The 17,602-nt window shown below is 41.1% G+C and overlaps 1 protein-coding gene and 1 long non-coding RNA gene across 5 annotated transcripts in view; both read right to left on the bottom strand.

Moving 5' to 3' along the window:
• Positions 1-17,602, bottom strand: part of LOC125965192 (uncharacterized) — a 169,875-nt gene that overhangs the window by 52,916 nt on the left and 99,357 nt on the right. The window lies entirely within an intron of this gene.
• BDNF (brain derived neurotrophic factor) overlaps positions 1-17,602 on the bottom strand; it is a 61,204-nt gene that overhangs the window by 6,391 nt on the left and 37,211 nt on the right. The gene's annotated exons all lie outside the window — the stretch shown is intronic.

The following is a 17,602-nucleotide window of genomic DNA, read 5'->3' as shown; positions in this document are numbered from 1 at the left end:
CAATAAAATGACATCAACTGTAACCCAATTTCAGAGACGTTAAAAAAATGAATAAGAAAATGTGAATCTTTGAATTAATGAAAAAGTTTAGTAAGTATTTACTAAGTGCTCACACTCACTGCTTAAAATGGCCCAAGGCACTGAGGCATCTTAAACTACAGAGTGGGAAAATTATTTTATTATTATCATAGTAATGAGTCTTTTAATGATCCTTTTTTCTATACTTGGACTTAAAGAAGTTGACCCTGTAAAGTTACTGCTTTTCACTTGTCGCATTTATCTTTCTATTAATAACTTTTCGGTTATAAAAATAGTTAGCACTTTAAGTATCATTTTCTCATCAGTTCCACAAGCAAATTTTTCAAAGGAACAAATGGCATCTGAGTAAATATTACTTGGCTTTCATCCTGAAGCCCAAACATGGGCATCCCTCAAAGCAGAACATCTGCAGACATTCAGTAATTAAACTACCTGGTGATAAAGCCCAACCCCAAGCCACGGCCCCACCCAACTGAGTGACTTTCTACAGTGCTAACTGCCTACTGGCTTATAAGGCCAATACTTTTTGTTGGAACAATGTCACTTCCTAACTTTTCTGTTTCTGACAATGGTTTCTTTTTTTTTTTTAACATCTTTATTGGAGTATAATTGCTTTACAATGGTGTGTTAGTTTCTGCTTTATAACAAAGTGCATCAGTTATACATATACATATGTTCCCATATCTCTTCCCTCTTGCGTCTCCCTCCCTCCCACCCTCCCTATCCCACCCCTCCAGGAGGTCACAAAGCACCGAACTGATCTCCCTGTGCTATGCGGCTGCTTCCCACTAGCTATCTACCTTACGTTTGGTAGTGTATAAATGTCCATGCCTCTCTCTTGCTTTGTCACAGTTTACCCTTGACAATGGTTTCTTGATACTTTGGACCACCCAGGCTGCAGGATAGAAATCTTGGAATCAATTCTGCCAATGTATTTCTTGTAGAGCTTTTAAATCCAGTCAGTGAAGAAGTCCTGCTCATTTTTCCTTTAAAATACTTCTCCTGTCCATCCTGTTTCTCCATTCCACTGCCACTGTCTCAGCTCAGCCCTTGCCATCTCATTTTCACTATAATGCCCCCAGCGCTACCCACCTCCCCACGCCCCCCCGCCCAATGGATATGACATCCTTTCTGCTCCATTTAACTCTGATGACCTGCTAACCTCTCATCTTATGCTCCTATACAAAGACTTGCAATGACTTTTTTATTCCACCAGATCAAATCTAACCTCTTTTGCCCGGTATTCAACACCCTTCAAAATCTGGCGTCACCTTACTTAGCTAACTTTCCTCATGTCAACTCAGTGCTTCATCACCTCTCCTCTGAGCAGGCCAGAGTCCTTGGAGCCCCAAATGTATCAGTGCCTGTAAGTGACTTGTTCCTTTCTTCTGGAAAATTCTCTTTTCTCTATCTGACTAAATCTTGCTTATCCTTCATGACCCAGTTCAACCATCAAATCACACATGCCACCTTCTTTAAACTACTCCAGTGCACACTGCCCTCCTTTGCCTCTAAAATTCCACATAACATGTACCTCATTCCCTACTCACTGGTTAATTGGTAACAGTGCTTGCTAATTATGGTCAGTCTTCAATTGGATGATAAGCTCGCTGGATCATGGGTGATTCCCCCATAATGCTTAACACAGAATAATGTAGCAGTAGACTCAGTCAAAACTTACTGATGGGTTTATTAAACCATGAGAAAACAGTGCTGATGTCATTTTCACAGGAAGCCTTTCCATATGGCAAGCACCAGTGAACTCACTGAAATTATTAGGTCAAGTACAGGCTGTACTAAACCCAAATTACAAGCTCTAAAGTATTTGATAGATGGTAATTATCAGCCATGAGGAATCGCTTGAGTTTCTCTAATAGGGTATAACTTACCTTGAGTAATAATTTTTTAAACGCAAATAACACTACAACACACTAACTGCCCCTACTACTTCCTTTGTTGCTCTGTTTCTAATAGAAGACTTGGAAAGGGGGCAGTAATAATAATTATAGCAAAATTTGGAACTTTCAGTCTTTTAATGTTCTTTGTCCTATTTACCTCTTCAATGAGTAATTTTATACACTGTATTAGGAAATCAGGAAAGGTTAAGAACCTCCATGACAATTTTCTTATATGACAGTTTCTTCAGGTGAGTGTTACACAAGAGATAAAGAGGCTATGCAAAATTGCTAAGTAGCTTGTTAGTCTATATATCTATTTATACATTACAAAATTCACTGCTGTTAATTCTGTTCCAAGCCTTACAACAATCAACTCAACCACATGTATAAAATGCTAGGAAGGTTGTTTTTAGCCCCATTCTCAAAAAATTAAATATAGTGCACAGAGCTAAAAAGAAAATCAACGAAATAGAAATAAGGTTTACTTTTAAGCATGACTCACAAGTCTTAAACATTCAACCAAATGAATATCCATGACAGCAGGCTGTAGTAATAACTTATATTTGTCTAAAAGACTGCAGAACATTCACAAGCATCGTCTAATTTGATTGCCACAAGGAGATAGATAGGACAGGTATTATTATCCACATTATACAGATGAGACAATTACTGTTCAGATATCATAAAGCTAAAAGGTTCCCCGTCTCACTGTCCACATTTTTACCATCAGGCCATGTTCTAAATATATATATTTTTAAATTTAAAATATTTAACCACAGGGAGGAGAGAAGTGATGCTATGAACGGTGGTCAAAGAAGCAGCTTATAAAGTATGGACACAGTTTTTTGCAGCTGTGTGTATCTTAGAGCCCAACTTTCTAAAGGCAGCACCATTAAGATGATATTCTGACCTTCAAGACCCTTCAACTTTATGGCTTGATTGCTTCAGCAGATGGAATTTCAGACAATTCAGTCCTCCTCTAAAAGCAAGCTTTGCAAAAATTTAGGCATGTTAGAGCCAAGTTTCCATGGCCAGAGCTAAGAAGGGGAACCAAACAATAATATGGATAATTTGGGCATACAGGCGGAAAAATACAAGGCTTTGTTTTTTCCCAGTCCCTTTGGGTTTTGTCTATGAGCATGTAGTCAAAGGAAACACAGTTTAAAGATATAGTTGCTCACGTTAGACAGTCCTATAAGCAACAGGGATAATGCTAATGTTGGCAAAATTATCAATTAATATTTAATTCCTAACATACCTGATGCAAAAATCTATTAAGAGCCCAATTTAATGAAATCTTGCAAGTCTAGGCTTATTTTTGGTTGTTCATTCATCAGACATGGATCTGTTTTCAAGCCTTCCAGTCTAGGAGGGAGGTAGGACATATATGTAAAGTAACTAAAATATAAAGGTAGAAACGACCCAGAAAAGTATAGGTACAATTCTATAAAGAGAAAGAGGCTACTTCCACTTAGAGAAAGAAGAATGCTTTGTGAAGACCATAGCAAAGGATAGAAAGGATTTTAATGTATCCAGAAAAGACCCCAGTGGATGGACGGCAGCTTGGTTAAAGGCACGGAGTACATTTCTGGACAGAAGAGTAGTGAGGAATAAGAGTGAATGATTGTTAAGTTTTGAAAGGCTCTGAGGGTGATGCTGAAGAGTCTGGACCCTGCTGTACAAGCACGGAAGAATCAACTAGAGTTTCTGAGTGGGAGGAATGCTTCAAGAAGCCCAGTTTATCACAATGTGTAGGAGAACCTGAAAGAATGATACATTGGAAGAGACACGTCAATTAATTGACTTTATTCTTAGCGGCTGTTGAGCTTTGAAAGTAAATACTAAGGAGTTACGTAAGTGTGGAGTTGGGGTTAAGGGGCCTGGACATAATTTTTAACTTCTTCTATGTATGTATGTATGTGCGTATGTATGTATTTTTAGGCTTAATTAAGTTGCCAAAAGCAAAGGGTTTAGAGAGACGTGTGCAGAGCTGGGTGGTAACCATGAGCCATGTCTGTCTGGGCCAAAGGAACAGAACGGAGGGAGGTGGAGGGAAGGCGGGCACATAAACTCTCATTCCAATTATGATTACACCGAACTTGGATTCTACTGCTCAGCACTTTTAAGTCAAAGATCTCCAAACGCTTTGCAAATATTAATTAAGACTCATAGGCCCCTAGAGGTGCAGGTAACTATAATTATCCCCATGTCATACAGGAGGAAAGAGGACCAAAGTTTTTAATCAACTCATCCACTTCCCCTGGTTCCCCTGAAAGAACAAGGTTAGAACCTCGGACTCCAAAGGAAAACTAGGCCTTCACCTACAGGGACTAGTTTCTTCCATCCCTCTGCATTATTTCTGTATTGTTTTCCCATTAGGTATATATTGTTTAGCCAAGAAGACTTAAAAGAGAAACACCTCACATCCCTCAAAGAAAATAATGGGTAGTTGGAATCCACAAATACAACGGAGGGAAAAAAAGCTCATGATCATTACAGATGCTCACCTCCTCACCTGAAAGACCAATCAACTGAAACTGATAAATATTTTAGTAAATGATACCTGATAATGCATATGTTCCAAAGCTTTGAAGGAAGTTCCTTTAAAAATGTAGTTTTTAACCATAACATAGTTTATGTCCAAGAGTATCTGATTACACTTCTTATAAAACACAGTCCTTCCTACTACTCTCTGATCCCTGAGTACGCTCATGGTGTTGAGTGACACTTGGATACATTACTTAGCCTAAGAACGCCAGAGAAATTGCTGGTTCTTAGTTCAAACCTGGAGTGACACATACATGCAAGTACCATGAAAAAAAGGTGTATTTCCCTGAATCATAAATTTGATAGACAAAATTACATACATCTTTGATAGAAAGCCCTATAGCTCTGGCCCTCTATTCACTCCTTCTATTCCCGCCCCCCCCACCGCATTTCTGAAAAAGGATTTTTTCTATTGGTTGGAGACCTACCTTATCCAGAAGTAAAACCAGACCGTAATCTCTATTAGGAGAGGGATTGGGCATTCTCTGAATTACCACAATTTGTACAGTACCTTGCACAAACTAGGTTCCCACACACATTAAATGACTCAGTTCCCCTCTGTACTGGTAATATTTGCCTAGTATTCAGGGAGGTGCAATGAAAGTAAGAGCAGTAAGTCTTAAAAGTGAGCTATAATGATGGAATGAATTTTGGAATAAGAGATAGGAAATGCCTGGCACAAGGACCAGGCCTGGGCAAAGAACACACTCCACCTGGCATTCCAACCCCAGGTACAGCTGCCACCATGCAAAGGTTTACAAGTGCTTCCATCATTACTGCTCTGGGAAACCTGCTGTTCTACGGGAACCAAGGCAGCATTCCAGAAAGCCAGAGGCACCCAGAGCTGGCAGTCTTATCCATTTATCCATACTCTGCCCCCTTCCTCCACCTCCTCTACACAGAGAAATACTGCCCCAACAGTGTACATCTCTAGTCCCTCCTAAAGAAGTCTCAAGCATACACAGGTCACTTGCCCATCAAATAAGGAGACTGTCTAAAAATGCTTTTTAAAGTATTGTTTTAAACTGCCAGTTGTTAGATTACAAGAACGAAATGGCAGTTAACATTCAATTAAAAAGCCTAACCTCTTTAATTAGGATTCTGTTTCCTTTAGAATTTCAGGTGGAGTTTGTCATAATGAGCTGAAGTTCATATTTAACAATGTTCTGACTATTAAATTGCCAAAAAGCAAGGTATTATTTATTAAATTTCCACACAGGGTAGACAGTAACATTAATTAAGAAGACACTGTCTACCTGGTTCTGTGAAGTTTCAGTGACCCACTGCGTAAGGAAGGGCCTGAAAAAATTATCAAGTATCCATCACATTTAATGCTAGGTGTTGATCTCTACAAGTCCTGTGAAATCATGGGGAAAAATTTCCCGTAAAGGGAAAATGACTCTGGAAATAGTAAATAAGGAGATATAAACATCATTGTAACACAGGCATTTAAGTTACATTTAAACACATGGACTTTGAATTTATAGAAAAAATTTAAGTACAAAATTCATTTCATGCAACCTAAATCTCCAACTTCAGATAATTTTTTGAGTGTTACATCTATAAATTAAGTGTATTAATGCAATTCCAATTTGTTACTAAGAATACTACAACAGAAGGAGAAACTTGTGGAGCCTGAAACAAGTTTTAGGAAATGTAGGTATGGGATAAGTGTCCATGGGTGGAAATTAAATGAAGCCTTGCTTCTCAAAGTGGGATCCATGGGCCAGTAGCATTAGCAAAACCTGGGAGCTAATAAGAAAAGCAGAATCTCAGCTTCCCCTCCTCCAAACCATCACAGCATCCACTCAATCAGAATCTGCATTTCAACAAGACTCATAAACTTCAAGGTGATTCATATACTTACTAAAGTTCAGAAGCACCGGACTAAGTGATAAAACCAAATGGCGGTTAACATTCAATTAAAAAGCGGTGTCTACTTAAGACACGGAAAACGGCAGGGTTAACATCAACTTAAGTAACCTCCTTGGTTCAACTTGTTTTATTGGGACATTTATTATGCAGCAAAATAGTTCTGCTTTTGAAATATTAAGTAAAATCTGGGTTCCCTTTATGTCAACTGGCTTTTCCACTGTTGTGTTCATACCATGAAGTGCAGGATACCTATAAACGTGACAGGCTGAATGAGAATTTACAGAGTACTACTGATCTAAATCTGGACTTCCACTCAATCACTAAATTTTATCTCAATGCTACAAGGCAAGTACAAGCATAACTGGGCTCCCTGATCATTAGAACCCTAACATCACTCACTTGATCAGAATGATACTGGAAATGATGTGATCAGTTAGAGCAGCTAGTAGATTTCCAGGCACATTAGTATTACTTTCAGCCGGATGTCTCTGATCCTCCTGAGTTCTTTCTGTTGTGAAATGGTGAAACAGAGGCAGAAAGAACTGACTCACCCACTTAATGGAGATTTCTTATTTCTACGCTTGTCCTAAAACTAACAGATCGAGCTACCTCCTACCAAGTACTATGAAGTTAAAACAGAAAACAAAAAACTCACAAAATAAAACAGCAATGGGGAAATTCCCTGGTGGTCCAGAGGTTAGGACTCCACGCTTTCACTGCTGAGGACACGGATTCGATCCCTGGTCGGGGAACTAAGATCCTGCAAGCCCCACGGCACACCCAAAAGAAACAAAAACAAAAACAAGACAAAACAAACAAAAAACAACAACAGCAGCAAACAACCAAACCCTAAAGTATATTAGCGTACGTACCAAGCATCAAAATCCCCTCTCCAACCCAAATCTGTCTCTATTTCAATAAGGTACCCAGCAGCAACCCAATTTCTCAGTTGAGTTCCAACATCTGGGATCATTTGCTTCAAGACTGAAGCACCCAAAATGGTTTTTAAAAAATGTTAGATTTCCAAAGAAAAGTAAAAACTTTGAGTTGAACAACATTATCAGGGAGTCGATGGGGTAGGGTAATTTCATAAACAGAACTGCTAGAGACTGGTCCACTCTTTAGGCTTTTTACAAAGGACTAAAAAAGATGGCTAGTTACCAAACCCCAAGAAGTCACCAAGTTCACCAGTACAAATGCAAGTGACTCACACTGGGAACCCTGATATCGTGGCTGTTACATCCTTGGCAAATGGGTGGGTGAGATGAGGCTGAGATGCCACAAAACCCTATTTTCCCAGGCAGTATCCACCTTGAGCCCCACCCAGTACAGATGTCAACAAAGCTAAGGGACTGCCTCTCCAAATCACAAACAAGGTGCACCTACTGACGGGGGCTGTTGTGAAAGCACAGTAGAACATGGTCTTCCAAGTTCCTGGATCCAGGAAGGAGCATGCTCTGTCTAAAAAAAATGCAAGGGTGACACAACTGCATTCTTTGTCCCTAAGGGGAGAACATGCACTAATTCAAACCAGAGGATAAAGAAAATCCACCTTTAAGAAGTCGGCCACAATGTGGAGACTGGGAATATGCCAGAACAATTACAGTCGGAAAAAAAAAAAAAAAAGGCAAAGGAAGAAAGTTAAGACCCGTCTGTCCTATTTCAGTCTCTTTTTTCAGAACCGGCAATGTCAAATCGACAGGTTGCTTTCAGAGTGCTGCTGGACACTCTTGAGTTCCTGCCAGGAGGTGCCGTGGGGATTCTGACAGCTGTGAGCCAACACCCACCAGACACCGTCCCCATACAAACACACTCTTAATGGACCCCAAAGCTGTGGTAGAGGTATACCTTTCTCAGTGTTTCCACAGATGGTGCTCCTGAAAATTTCCATAGCCAATGTATGCCTGTGGTTAATTAGTTATCTGAGCAATTTCCATAAAGAAAGAATATCTGTACATAATTAGACCCATCTTAGGTCCAAACTGGAAGACTTCAATGTCATTAAGTCAGAAGGGGTACAAAGAGAATGGGATGGGTAATTCTCACCTGATGAAGAGACCTCTCTCTAGATGAGACCCTATCCTCAGAAGTAACACAGAACTTTAATTTTTAAAAAAGCAAGAGAGGTGAAAACAGGTGGGGGAAGAACCTGAACGGAGGATAAGTTGCCTCTAGAATCAAAAGAATAACATTCCTTTAAAAGCTACTACCAAGAAATACTAGGGGAAAGATAAAATCAGCAAGAGAAGGCTAGCAGCTCTGTTGCTCACCTTTATGAGACCATTTTCAGGAATCGCTTTGTTAAATTCCACTGAAGCACAAATGCACACACCACAGCCCTTCTTCTGGGATGCACAGTCATACCATACAGAAGCGTGTGGGTAGAGGCCAAACATGTGTGGACACGCAACCCTTTCTGTAGCAACGCAGTGTTCTGCGCATTCTCTAGGATTAACCTTCTCCACACGTGGAGAAAACTGGTGGTTCCACACATCGAGTTGTCCTTCAGGTTATTTTTGCATCCACCTCTATAATTTCTTTTAATTGCTTATTGTAAAACACAGGAAAGTGCTCATTATTTGTAACTCAATGCAGGAGCAAAACTAATTGCGTTCCCCCGCCCACTGCCCTACCCCAGCCCTCAACTCTTCTGTGTGTCACCGTTCATCTGAACAGCACAAGGAAGCCGGTTTCTGGGCCCTGCACATAATGAGCCAGGTGCACCCTATTCCAGAAACTGGCTGTGCTCCAGAGCTACTATAAAATACACGGAAAACATTAACATCTCAGATGACAAAAGATCCATATGGCTGGTCAGAAAATATCTACATCATAGAATGTACCTATACGGAAACATTCAGTTCTGTGGTTTTGTGAGTATCAGGACTGTGAGAACGTTTGTTTGGCTCCAACCCTTTTCACTCAACACTGATTCCTACAGAAGTCATGCAAACTCTAACATCAAAACATTTAATCTAAACAAGGGGATGAGGGCTGTGTTTCTACATAGTACCATAAATAAATACAGTATTGGTAATGCTGTATATGGGGGGGTGAGTTGTGGAAGATGCTCTAGGGAGCTGGTTAAATAAGTAATATCAAACTTCTCTTCATATTAAAAAGCGATTTAAAATAACAGCTAACATTTACTAGCTATGAGGTAAATAATCTAATTATTGACAGTTTACAGCTGAGAAAACTGAGGCTCAGAGAGATTTTGTAAATTGCCTAAGACCATATGCCTGGCATGTGGTGGAAATGGAAATCTGAACCTGGGCTAGCTTGCATGCTTCTTTCCACATGGGGTCAGAGGTGAATGTGGCATCATATTTTGAGGGAGGTCTATTCCACCAACTGCTTATTTATTTAAGCAAAGCCGCATGTGATCATTCCTGATAAGTAGTTTGTTTACACGCTAATTCCACGGAGGTTGAACATCATCTTAATGTTTCTTCTTCACTACCCTCTTCCCAATATTGAATTATTCCCTCAAGGTATCAACCATACATGCATACTTAATAGGGCAGAGTGTCAAAACTTTGCAGGAAGGTAATTTGTTTGAAATGGCAGGACATTTTCCCCTGAGAAGATTTCTTCGGGCACTGGAACAAAACCACATGCTTTTCAGACCAGGAACTATAACTGCCAAATATATGTGTCAACTCCACTTGAGTAAGAATATAGTAAGTCCCCTACATATGAACCTTCAAGTTGCGAACTTTCAAAGATGCAAATGTGCATTCACATGTCCAATCACATAAGTTCGTTGATGCGTCTGGCGTACATTGTCACGTGTGTGCACCCTCTACAAGTGGTTGTGCTTTTGTGTACTTTACAGGACTGTTGCTGTGCAACACGAGGCACTTACTAATGAAGACCTGATGGAATTGGAGGCCCAGAGAAAGGACGAAGAGAGACAAGAAGTAGAAGAAGGAACTGAAGAACCGAAGAGATTCATGCTTCAGGAAATGGCAAGGGGATTTTCTTTATCTGAGGAGGCACTGTTAGCTTTTGAGGCACAGGACCTGAATGTAGAACAGTACACGAAGGTTGCAGCAGCCGTTCAGAATGCAATCCAGTGCTACCGTGTCATCTATCATAAGAAAAAAAGAGCTACTACCCAGACATCACTGGATCGTTCTTTCAAGAGGGTAGATAGAATTGAATCCAGCGAGGAACCAGACCCTGTGCCATCAGCGTCAGGCGTGAGTGAAATTGCAGCTCGCCCTCCGTCTCCTATTGCTGAGGATCCCTCAGCTCTACCATCTCCCACCTCCTCTCCCTCCTCCAGTCAGTAACTCTCTTCTTGCCTGTTCACTCGATGCCAGCCCCTGTATGCCAGCTGTTGTACTGTACTACTGTACTTTTCAAGGTACTGTGCTGTAAGATTAAAAATGTTTTATTTTTTTGTGTTTGTTTTCTATGTATTTTTTGTGTAAAAAGTATTAAAACCTATTACAGTACAGTACTAGATAGCCGGTTGTGTTAGTTGGGTACCTAGGCTAACTTTGTTAGACTTACGAACAAATTGGACTTATGAACGCACTCTCAGAACAGAACTCTTCAGTACGTAGGGGACTTACTGTAATTTCAATTAAGACCCAAGTGCCCATGTGTCTTAAAAAAAAAACAAAAAACAAAAAACAAAAAAACCTTCTGACATAAAAACCTTTCTTTTCAGTATCTCAACCTAATCCCCTCCAAGTCTGGAGCCTGGTAGCCTAGGTTACCCCACTTCTGACCCATGAGGTTTGTCCTGTTACTCAAGAAAAGAGCTGAGGGGCTGAGATGGGAGTGAAAAGTATGGCAAGACAGTGTCAAATATATGCCTGGGGAGCAGTTCAGACACCTAGTTAGGACCACAAAGACAGGAGAACAGGTGGCCCAGCATGGACAGAGCAGCGGACTGTGCAAATAGAAGCCATTGAGTCAAAAAAGTCAAAGGAACAAGGGTGATGGAGCTCAGATCTCACGCACGTTCTCTGCCACCAAACTGATACCCAGAGGCCCTCCGCGTGAACGACTAAGGCAAAATGGACCCCACAGCTACACGGAGCTGATGCAGAACATATCCCTGGGATGACATCCTGAACGTGTGTGGTGGGTTAGATGATAGCATAAAAGAACACCACGCTTCTGGCCTTAGTCAGCCCTCGGCAGAGAGCAGCCTTCAAGAAGCAGCTGCGAGGAGCCTGACAACAAAACTGGAAATGCCTGTTGTGAAGCCTTGACAGGTATTAACAAAAGAAAATGGGTATCTGCATTTGTCAGTGGTGTGTCAGCTAGCTTCTGGCAGTCCACCCTTATACCCAGGAATTATTTTGTGTTTCTTGTGTAGGGCAGATACAGTCATCAATTAACTCCCCAAGTGCAACTAGTCCACATAGGAGAGAGGAGTGGCTTTCCCTTTTTTTTTTTTTTTTTTTTTTGCAGTACGCGGGCCTCTCACTGTTGTGGCCTCTCCTGTTGCGGAGCACAGGCTCTGGACGCGAGTCTCAGCGGCCATGGCTCACGGGCCCAGCTGCTCCGCAGCATGTGGGATCCTCCCAGACTGGGGCACGAACCCATGTCCCCTGCATCGGCCGGTGGACTCTCAACCACTGTGCCACCAGGGAAGCCCTGGTTTTCCTCTTTTAAGTGGCCCCTTCAAAAATTCTATGAAAGAGAAGAATGTTCGTTTGGATTGAATGACCATTCGGCCAGGCTCATTTAGCACACTTCTCTGTGCAGTGGAATTAAAGTGAGTTTTTTCTGAACGGAGCACACTGTCCTCAGAGAAGAATAAGACGGAGAATCAATCTTACCAGTGGGAATGGCAGAGTCGTGCGAGGATGATGTGTAATATATGGTCTTCAACATGTGGAGATGTTCTCTAGGCTATAAATCTTATGTTCTCACAGGATGCCCTATTTGTAACATGCAGAAAACTACCCGACAACTTTAATGGGGAAGTCTAGCAATATTGCAACATTGTATCCCATAGTTTTACTTTACCTTATAAAGCACTAATTATTTAATTGCAAATGTTGGGGTAAGTGCAAAATTATTTCTCAAAAGAGCACCCCCTTGGGTATGAAAGCTCCAAATGTAGCAAGACTTCCTCTGTGATTTGGGATCTCTCTCTTGAACTCAGTCCCTAGAAATAAGGTTAGCAGCTGGGAAACAAGCATTGAAAGCCTGGTACGCAGGGTGCTGCAGTGGAACAATTTCCTTTTCTAGTCCAGTAAACACTGTTGTGCTCTTTAGACCCAGTATTGCTAGCTGGGTGAATAATGAATGCATGCTCAACTTTCCACTGCAGGAAATTCTGCAAGTGGCAATGTGGGTCCATTCCATGTGTGTCACTAGAGCTGGCGTAAGCCCACGCCATGGTGAGGCATTATTTCCATTGGAACTGATGCCGGCACCAGCTCTCGGAACTGCGCAGTATTCCCACTGCAAACCAGGGGACTCGGAAGAGACTGAGACCTCACTTAGAAGGTCGCCTCCCGTTTCTCATCTTTCAGACTGACATGCACTCTGTTGGTGAGGCTGTAGTGAAACAGGCATTCTCATTTACTGATGGTGGGTGTACAAAGAGTTCAAGACCTTTTTGCAGGACAAAAAGGCAATACCTATCAAAATTTTAAATGAATTTTCCTGCTAATCCAGCAATTCCACTTCTGAGAATAAATGTACAGCAATAGGTAGGTGCATACGTACAAAATGATGCATACACAAGGTTATTAATTGCAACAAGGCATAGAATAGCAAAAATGCTAGAAGGAGTCCCATTTCTAGCTAAAGGAAAGTATATAAACCATAGTGCCTACTTACAATGAATTTGTGCAACTGTAAACAAGTTAGCTCCCATACACTGAAATGGAAAGCTCTCTGAAATATATTGGTAAGTGATAAAAGCAAGAGACCAATCAGCAGATGTATACATATACATACTATCTTTTAAAACTGGGGAAATATAATAATATTCATATTTACTGTATTTTCATAAAACACACTGTATTCACATGAGACGAATACAAACGACCACCCACAGATGGTATGTGTCGGGTGGGGAAGGAATTCTCAATGTAGCCTCTTTTTTTTAATATATATCTTTGTCGGAGTATGATTGCTTTACAATGGTGTGTTAGTTTCTGCTGTACAACAAAGTGAATCAGCTCTATGTATACATGTATCCCCATATCTCCTCCCTCTTAAGGCTCCCTCCCACCCTCCCTATCCCACCCCTCTAGGTGGTCACAAAGCATAAAGCTGATCTCCCTGTGCTATGCCGCTGCTTCCCACTAGCTATCTATTTTACATTTGCTAGTGTATATATGTCAATGCTACTCTCTCACTTCGTCCCAGCTTTCCCTCCCCACTCTGTGTCCTCAAGTCTGTTCTCTATGTCTGCATCTTTATTCCTGCCCTGTCACTAGGTTCATCAGTACCGTTTTTTTTTTTAGATTCCATATATGTGCATTAGCATATGGTATTAGCTTTTCTTTCTGACTTAACTTCACTCTGTATGACACACCCTAGGTCTATCCACCTCATTACAAATAACTCAATTTTGTTCCTTTTTATGGCTGAGTAATATTCCATTGTATATATGTGCCACATCTTCTTTATCCATTCATCTGTTGATGGACACTTAGGTTGCTTCCATGTCCTGGCTATTGTAAATAGAGCTGCAATGAACATTTTGGTACATGTCTCTTTTTGAATTATGGTTTTCTCAGGGTATATGCCCAGGAGTGGGATTGCTGGGTCATATGGCAGTTCTATTTTTAGTTTTTTAAGGAACCTCCATACTGTTCTCCATAGTGCCTGTATCAATTTACATTCCCACCAACAGTGCAGGAGGGTCCCCGTTTCTCCACACCCTCTCCAGCATTTACTGTTTGTAGATTTTTTGACCATGGCCATTCTGACCGGTGTGAGGTGATACCTAATTGTGGTTTTGATTTGCATTTCTCTAATGATTAGTGGTGTTGAGCTCAACGTAGACTTTCTAATACTATTTTGATTTTTGAATCATGTAAATAAATTATCAAAAACTTAAATTAAAAATAACCAATTAAAAAAATGTTTAACCTAGTGGCTTTGCTTTTGGCACCAAAGAATCTCCCACACTGCTCTGATGCAACAGACACTCAAGAGATTTAATCAGTTCTAGATCCTGGTGGTGACTAAAACCAAAAGTCTTTGGGGGAACCATCTCAATTTCTGGGACATTTCTCTGGAAACCAATCTAATGTGGGACACTTGGATATAAAGGACTGTCTCTGGGGCTGGGGACTGAAGACCTGAGTTCTGGTCCGCCTTTCCCACCTGCTATTAAGTTGACCCTATAAAATGGCTGAGAACTGGCCATTTTTTTACCAACAAATTGGGCAAATTCATGGGTGAACCTTCGTGGGTGAGCCAATTCAAGGACTCTGCTGCCTCAGCTCTGTGACAGAAGGAGGATTAGAGTTCTCACCCTGCCTGTCACAGCATCCTGCCAAGGGTCATCAACACGTAGAAAAGGGCTCTATAAACTCTAAAGGGCAACCCTATAAACAACCTTTGTAAAGCACAACACCAAGCTGAGGGGTGACCATGGCCAGACACAGAAGGAGAACGAGACCCATTCCCGAAAGTCTCTGAGACACGTAGATGGTGGGGAGGAAATAAAACTCCCAAAAGACGGAATCTAAATGTAAACAGAACACAAGAGCAGGCTGACAAAGAAAGACTTTGAAGATTAAGACATGTGGTTAAATGACTCCATATGTGGTCATCTGCAATTGAATATACTGCAAATTCTAGAAGCCTTAACAGGGAAATTAGGGAAACATATATGGAGCAAACTTAAAGGGTACAGACCTGAATACAGATGCAAGATCAATGTCAAATGAATGATCCAAAAGGATGGCCCTTATCCTTGCGAGCAGTGTAGTTGTTGGAGCCATCTGCCTGTCACACGTAGGCAGGCCTCCAACCTTCCTCCAAAATAAAATGCAAACTGCTCCCTAGGAGACCACCTTTTACGCCAAATTTAGAAATGGTAAGAAAAACACTCTCTAAAAAGGCAAAAAAGAAAAAAAACCTTCTCAAAAAACAAACAAAAAAAAGAAAGAAAGAAAACCTTCTCTTCTCCATATTTATGGTCATCTGGAAAGCAGATCTCCCTTTAAACGGATGGTCAAAGCTGGACCACAATGTTAAACTCATCATGAAAACCCAAAGGTTGCTTCTCTCACCTTCTTGAAGTGAAACATTCCATTCCAAGAGGTAGGAAATAACCACAGGAGGAAGTTCACTGTTGGTGCCCTAACTTGGTACTGCTATCTAGACACCTGGTCTGGAAACCAGAAGTCTCTTTGGAACTCAGAAGAAAGCGAAGAACTCCTTTCTTTTTTTCTTTTTTCTTTTTTTTTTTTTTGCGGTACGCGGGCCTCTCACCGTCGTGGCTTCTCCCGTTGCGGAGCACAGGCTCCGGATGCGCAGGCCCAGCAGCCATGGCTCACGGGCCCAGCCGCTCCGCGGCATGTGCCATCTTCCCGGACCAGGGCACGAACCCGTGTCCCCTGCATCGGCAGGCAGACGCTCAACCACTGTGCTACCAGGGAAGCCCAAGAACTCCTTTCTACTTTGGTTAAGGAAGGCCCTTGTGCAAGGTGCCTGGTTCCAATTAGGTCTAAGTGGTCTAAACCGTACAATGCATTGAGACCACCACTTAATGACTTTGATGGACCTTGCTAAGAATTTCCCAGGCCACTTTGGGTCAAATGCAATGTCCTCTCACTTTCAGCTTCATGTTTCAGTTGACCATGCTTCCTTACAGAAATTTCCCTAGGAGGCTTACTATCCTATATTATTTCCAGTCAGAGTCTCCTTTTGCACGAGAGGCTTAAACTAACTCTGATTAAGAATCAGAATATGCTCTGTTTTAGTTAAGGATTCATTTATTCATTCAGCACAGGTTATTAAGAACTTACCAAGTTTAGATGTGCTTTGCTTTAAGAAAATCATTTTCAAGGAAGCTTCATGTAAAGCAGGAATAATTAACCTGGTAACTCTTAATAGATTCTTCAAGTGGCTGAATCCTGAGTTTAAATCCTCACTGATTTTCAAATACAACAAGAAAATCAATTGTGGAGGTGGGCACACTCCCAGCTAACTGTCAATAGCTTTCAAGGGAGGTGTTTCAATGTAGCTCCAAATGGTCAATATCACATGGTTAATCATTTAGTTAGAGATTCACAAGATCAAAAACAATTCTTAAAAAAATGTTTACAGGCACACAGGGACAATGAGTTAACACCTCCAAGGTGTATGTCAGTGTCAAGGATACAAGCTCATGTTTCATAAGCAGAGCTCTGGTCACTTGATTGAAGTTGAAGGTCATAACCGGCTATGTTTCTGTCATTTCCTCATGTGAAGAAAAGTAAGTTGTAGCCCATGTTTATTCCACAAGAAAAAAAAAACCCCACAAATGTTTTTAAAGCTACATTTTGGCCTCTTCTCCCACCAGAGCTACAAAGGTTGCCCATCTTTCCATGGCTGGGTTATGTGTGAAGGCTTTGTTTGGATATCAACTTGTCAAACTTATTGCTTAGAATGACTATGACTTAGTGTTCTCCTAAAATTGACTTTTTAACTTTTTGTTCACTTAATAGACATACTCTGAGCACAGGTACTGGGGACATCAAAATGAATGAGAGAATCCCTGCCTTTGGAACTTAACTGTTAAAGGGGGCGGGGGATGCAGAACAGTTTAGACACGTGAGCCAACGATTACAGCTCAATGTAGAACACGCTGTAAGCATCCTAAGCAGGATACTCTAGAATGTTTTTCTCGACTAAGACATCACATCCACAGCTCCTAGCAGAGAACCTGATACAGAGAAGACACCCCATAATGTTTTAATAGTTGTGCAATTATTGCTTATATGATTAACTATTAAATTGTAAGATAGAGACCATGGATGACCCAGGAATCCAGATAGAACAGGTTTCTCTTGGGCAGAAGTCTTTCTAGAGGAAGTCAAATTCGAGCTGGGTCTTAAAGAATGAGTAGGACTCAGATGGATGAAAGGAAGAGCAAGTCAATGAGTAAACAAATTAGCCTCCAAAGATTACAACAAAAGAGTTCTGGTCTTGTCACCGTTGGTACCAAGTGAAACAGATTTAGGCATGGAGCATGCTGATACAGTTTTTAATTGTCTTGACAATAAGTCATAAAAGGTACTCTTTTAGGGCTGGAAAGTGCC

Source organism: Orcinus orca, chromosome 8 (genome assembly GCF_937001465.1).
Source record: "Orcinus orca chromosome 8, mOrcOrc1.1, whole genome shotgun sequence".
NCBI lineage: Eukaryota > Metazoa > Chordata > Mammalia > Artiodactyla > Delphinidae > Orcinus > Orcinus orca.
The sequence above is the reverse complement of the archived record's forward strand: the minus strand, read 5'-3'. Positions and strand labels throughout refer to the sequence as shown.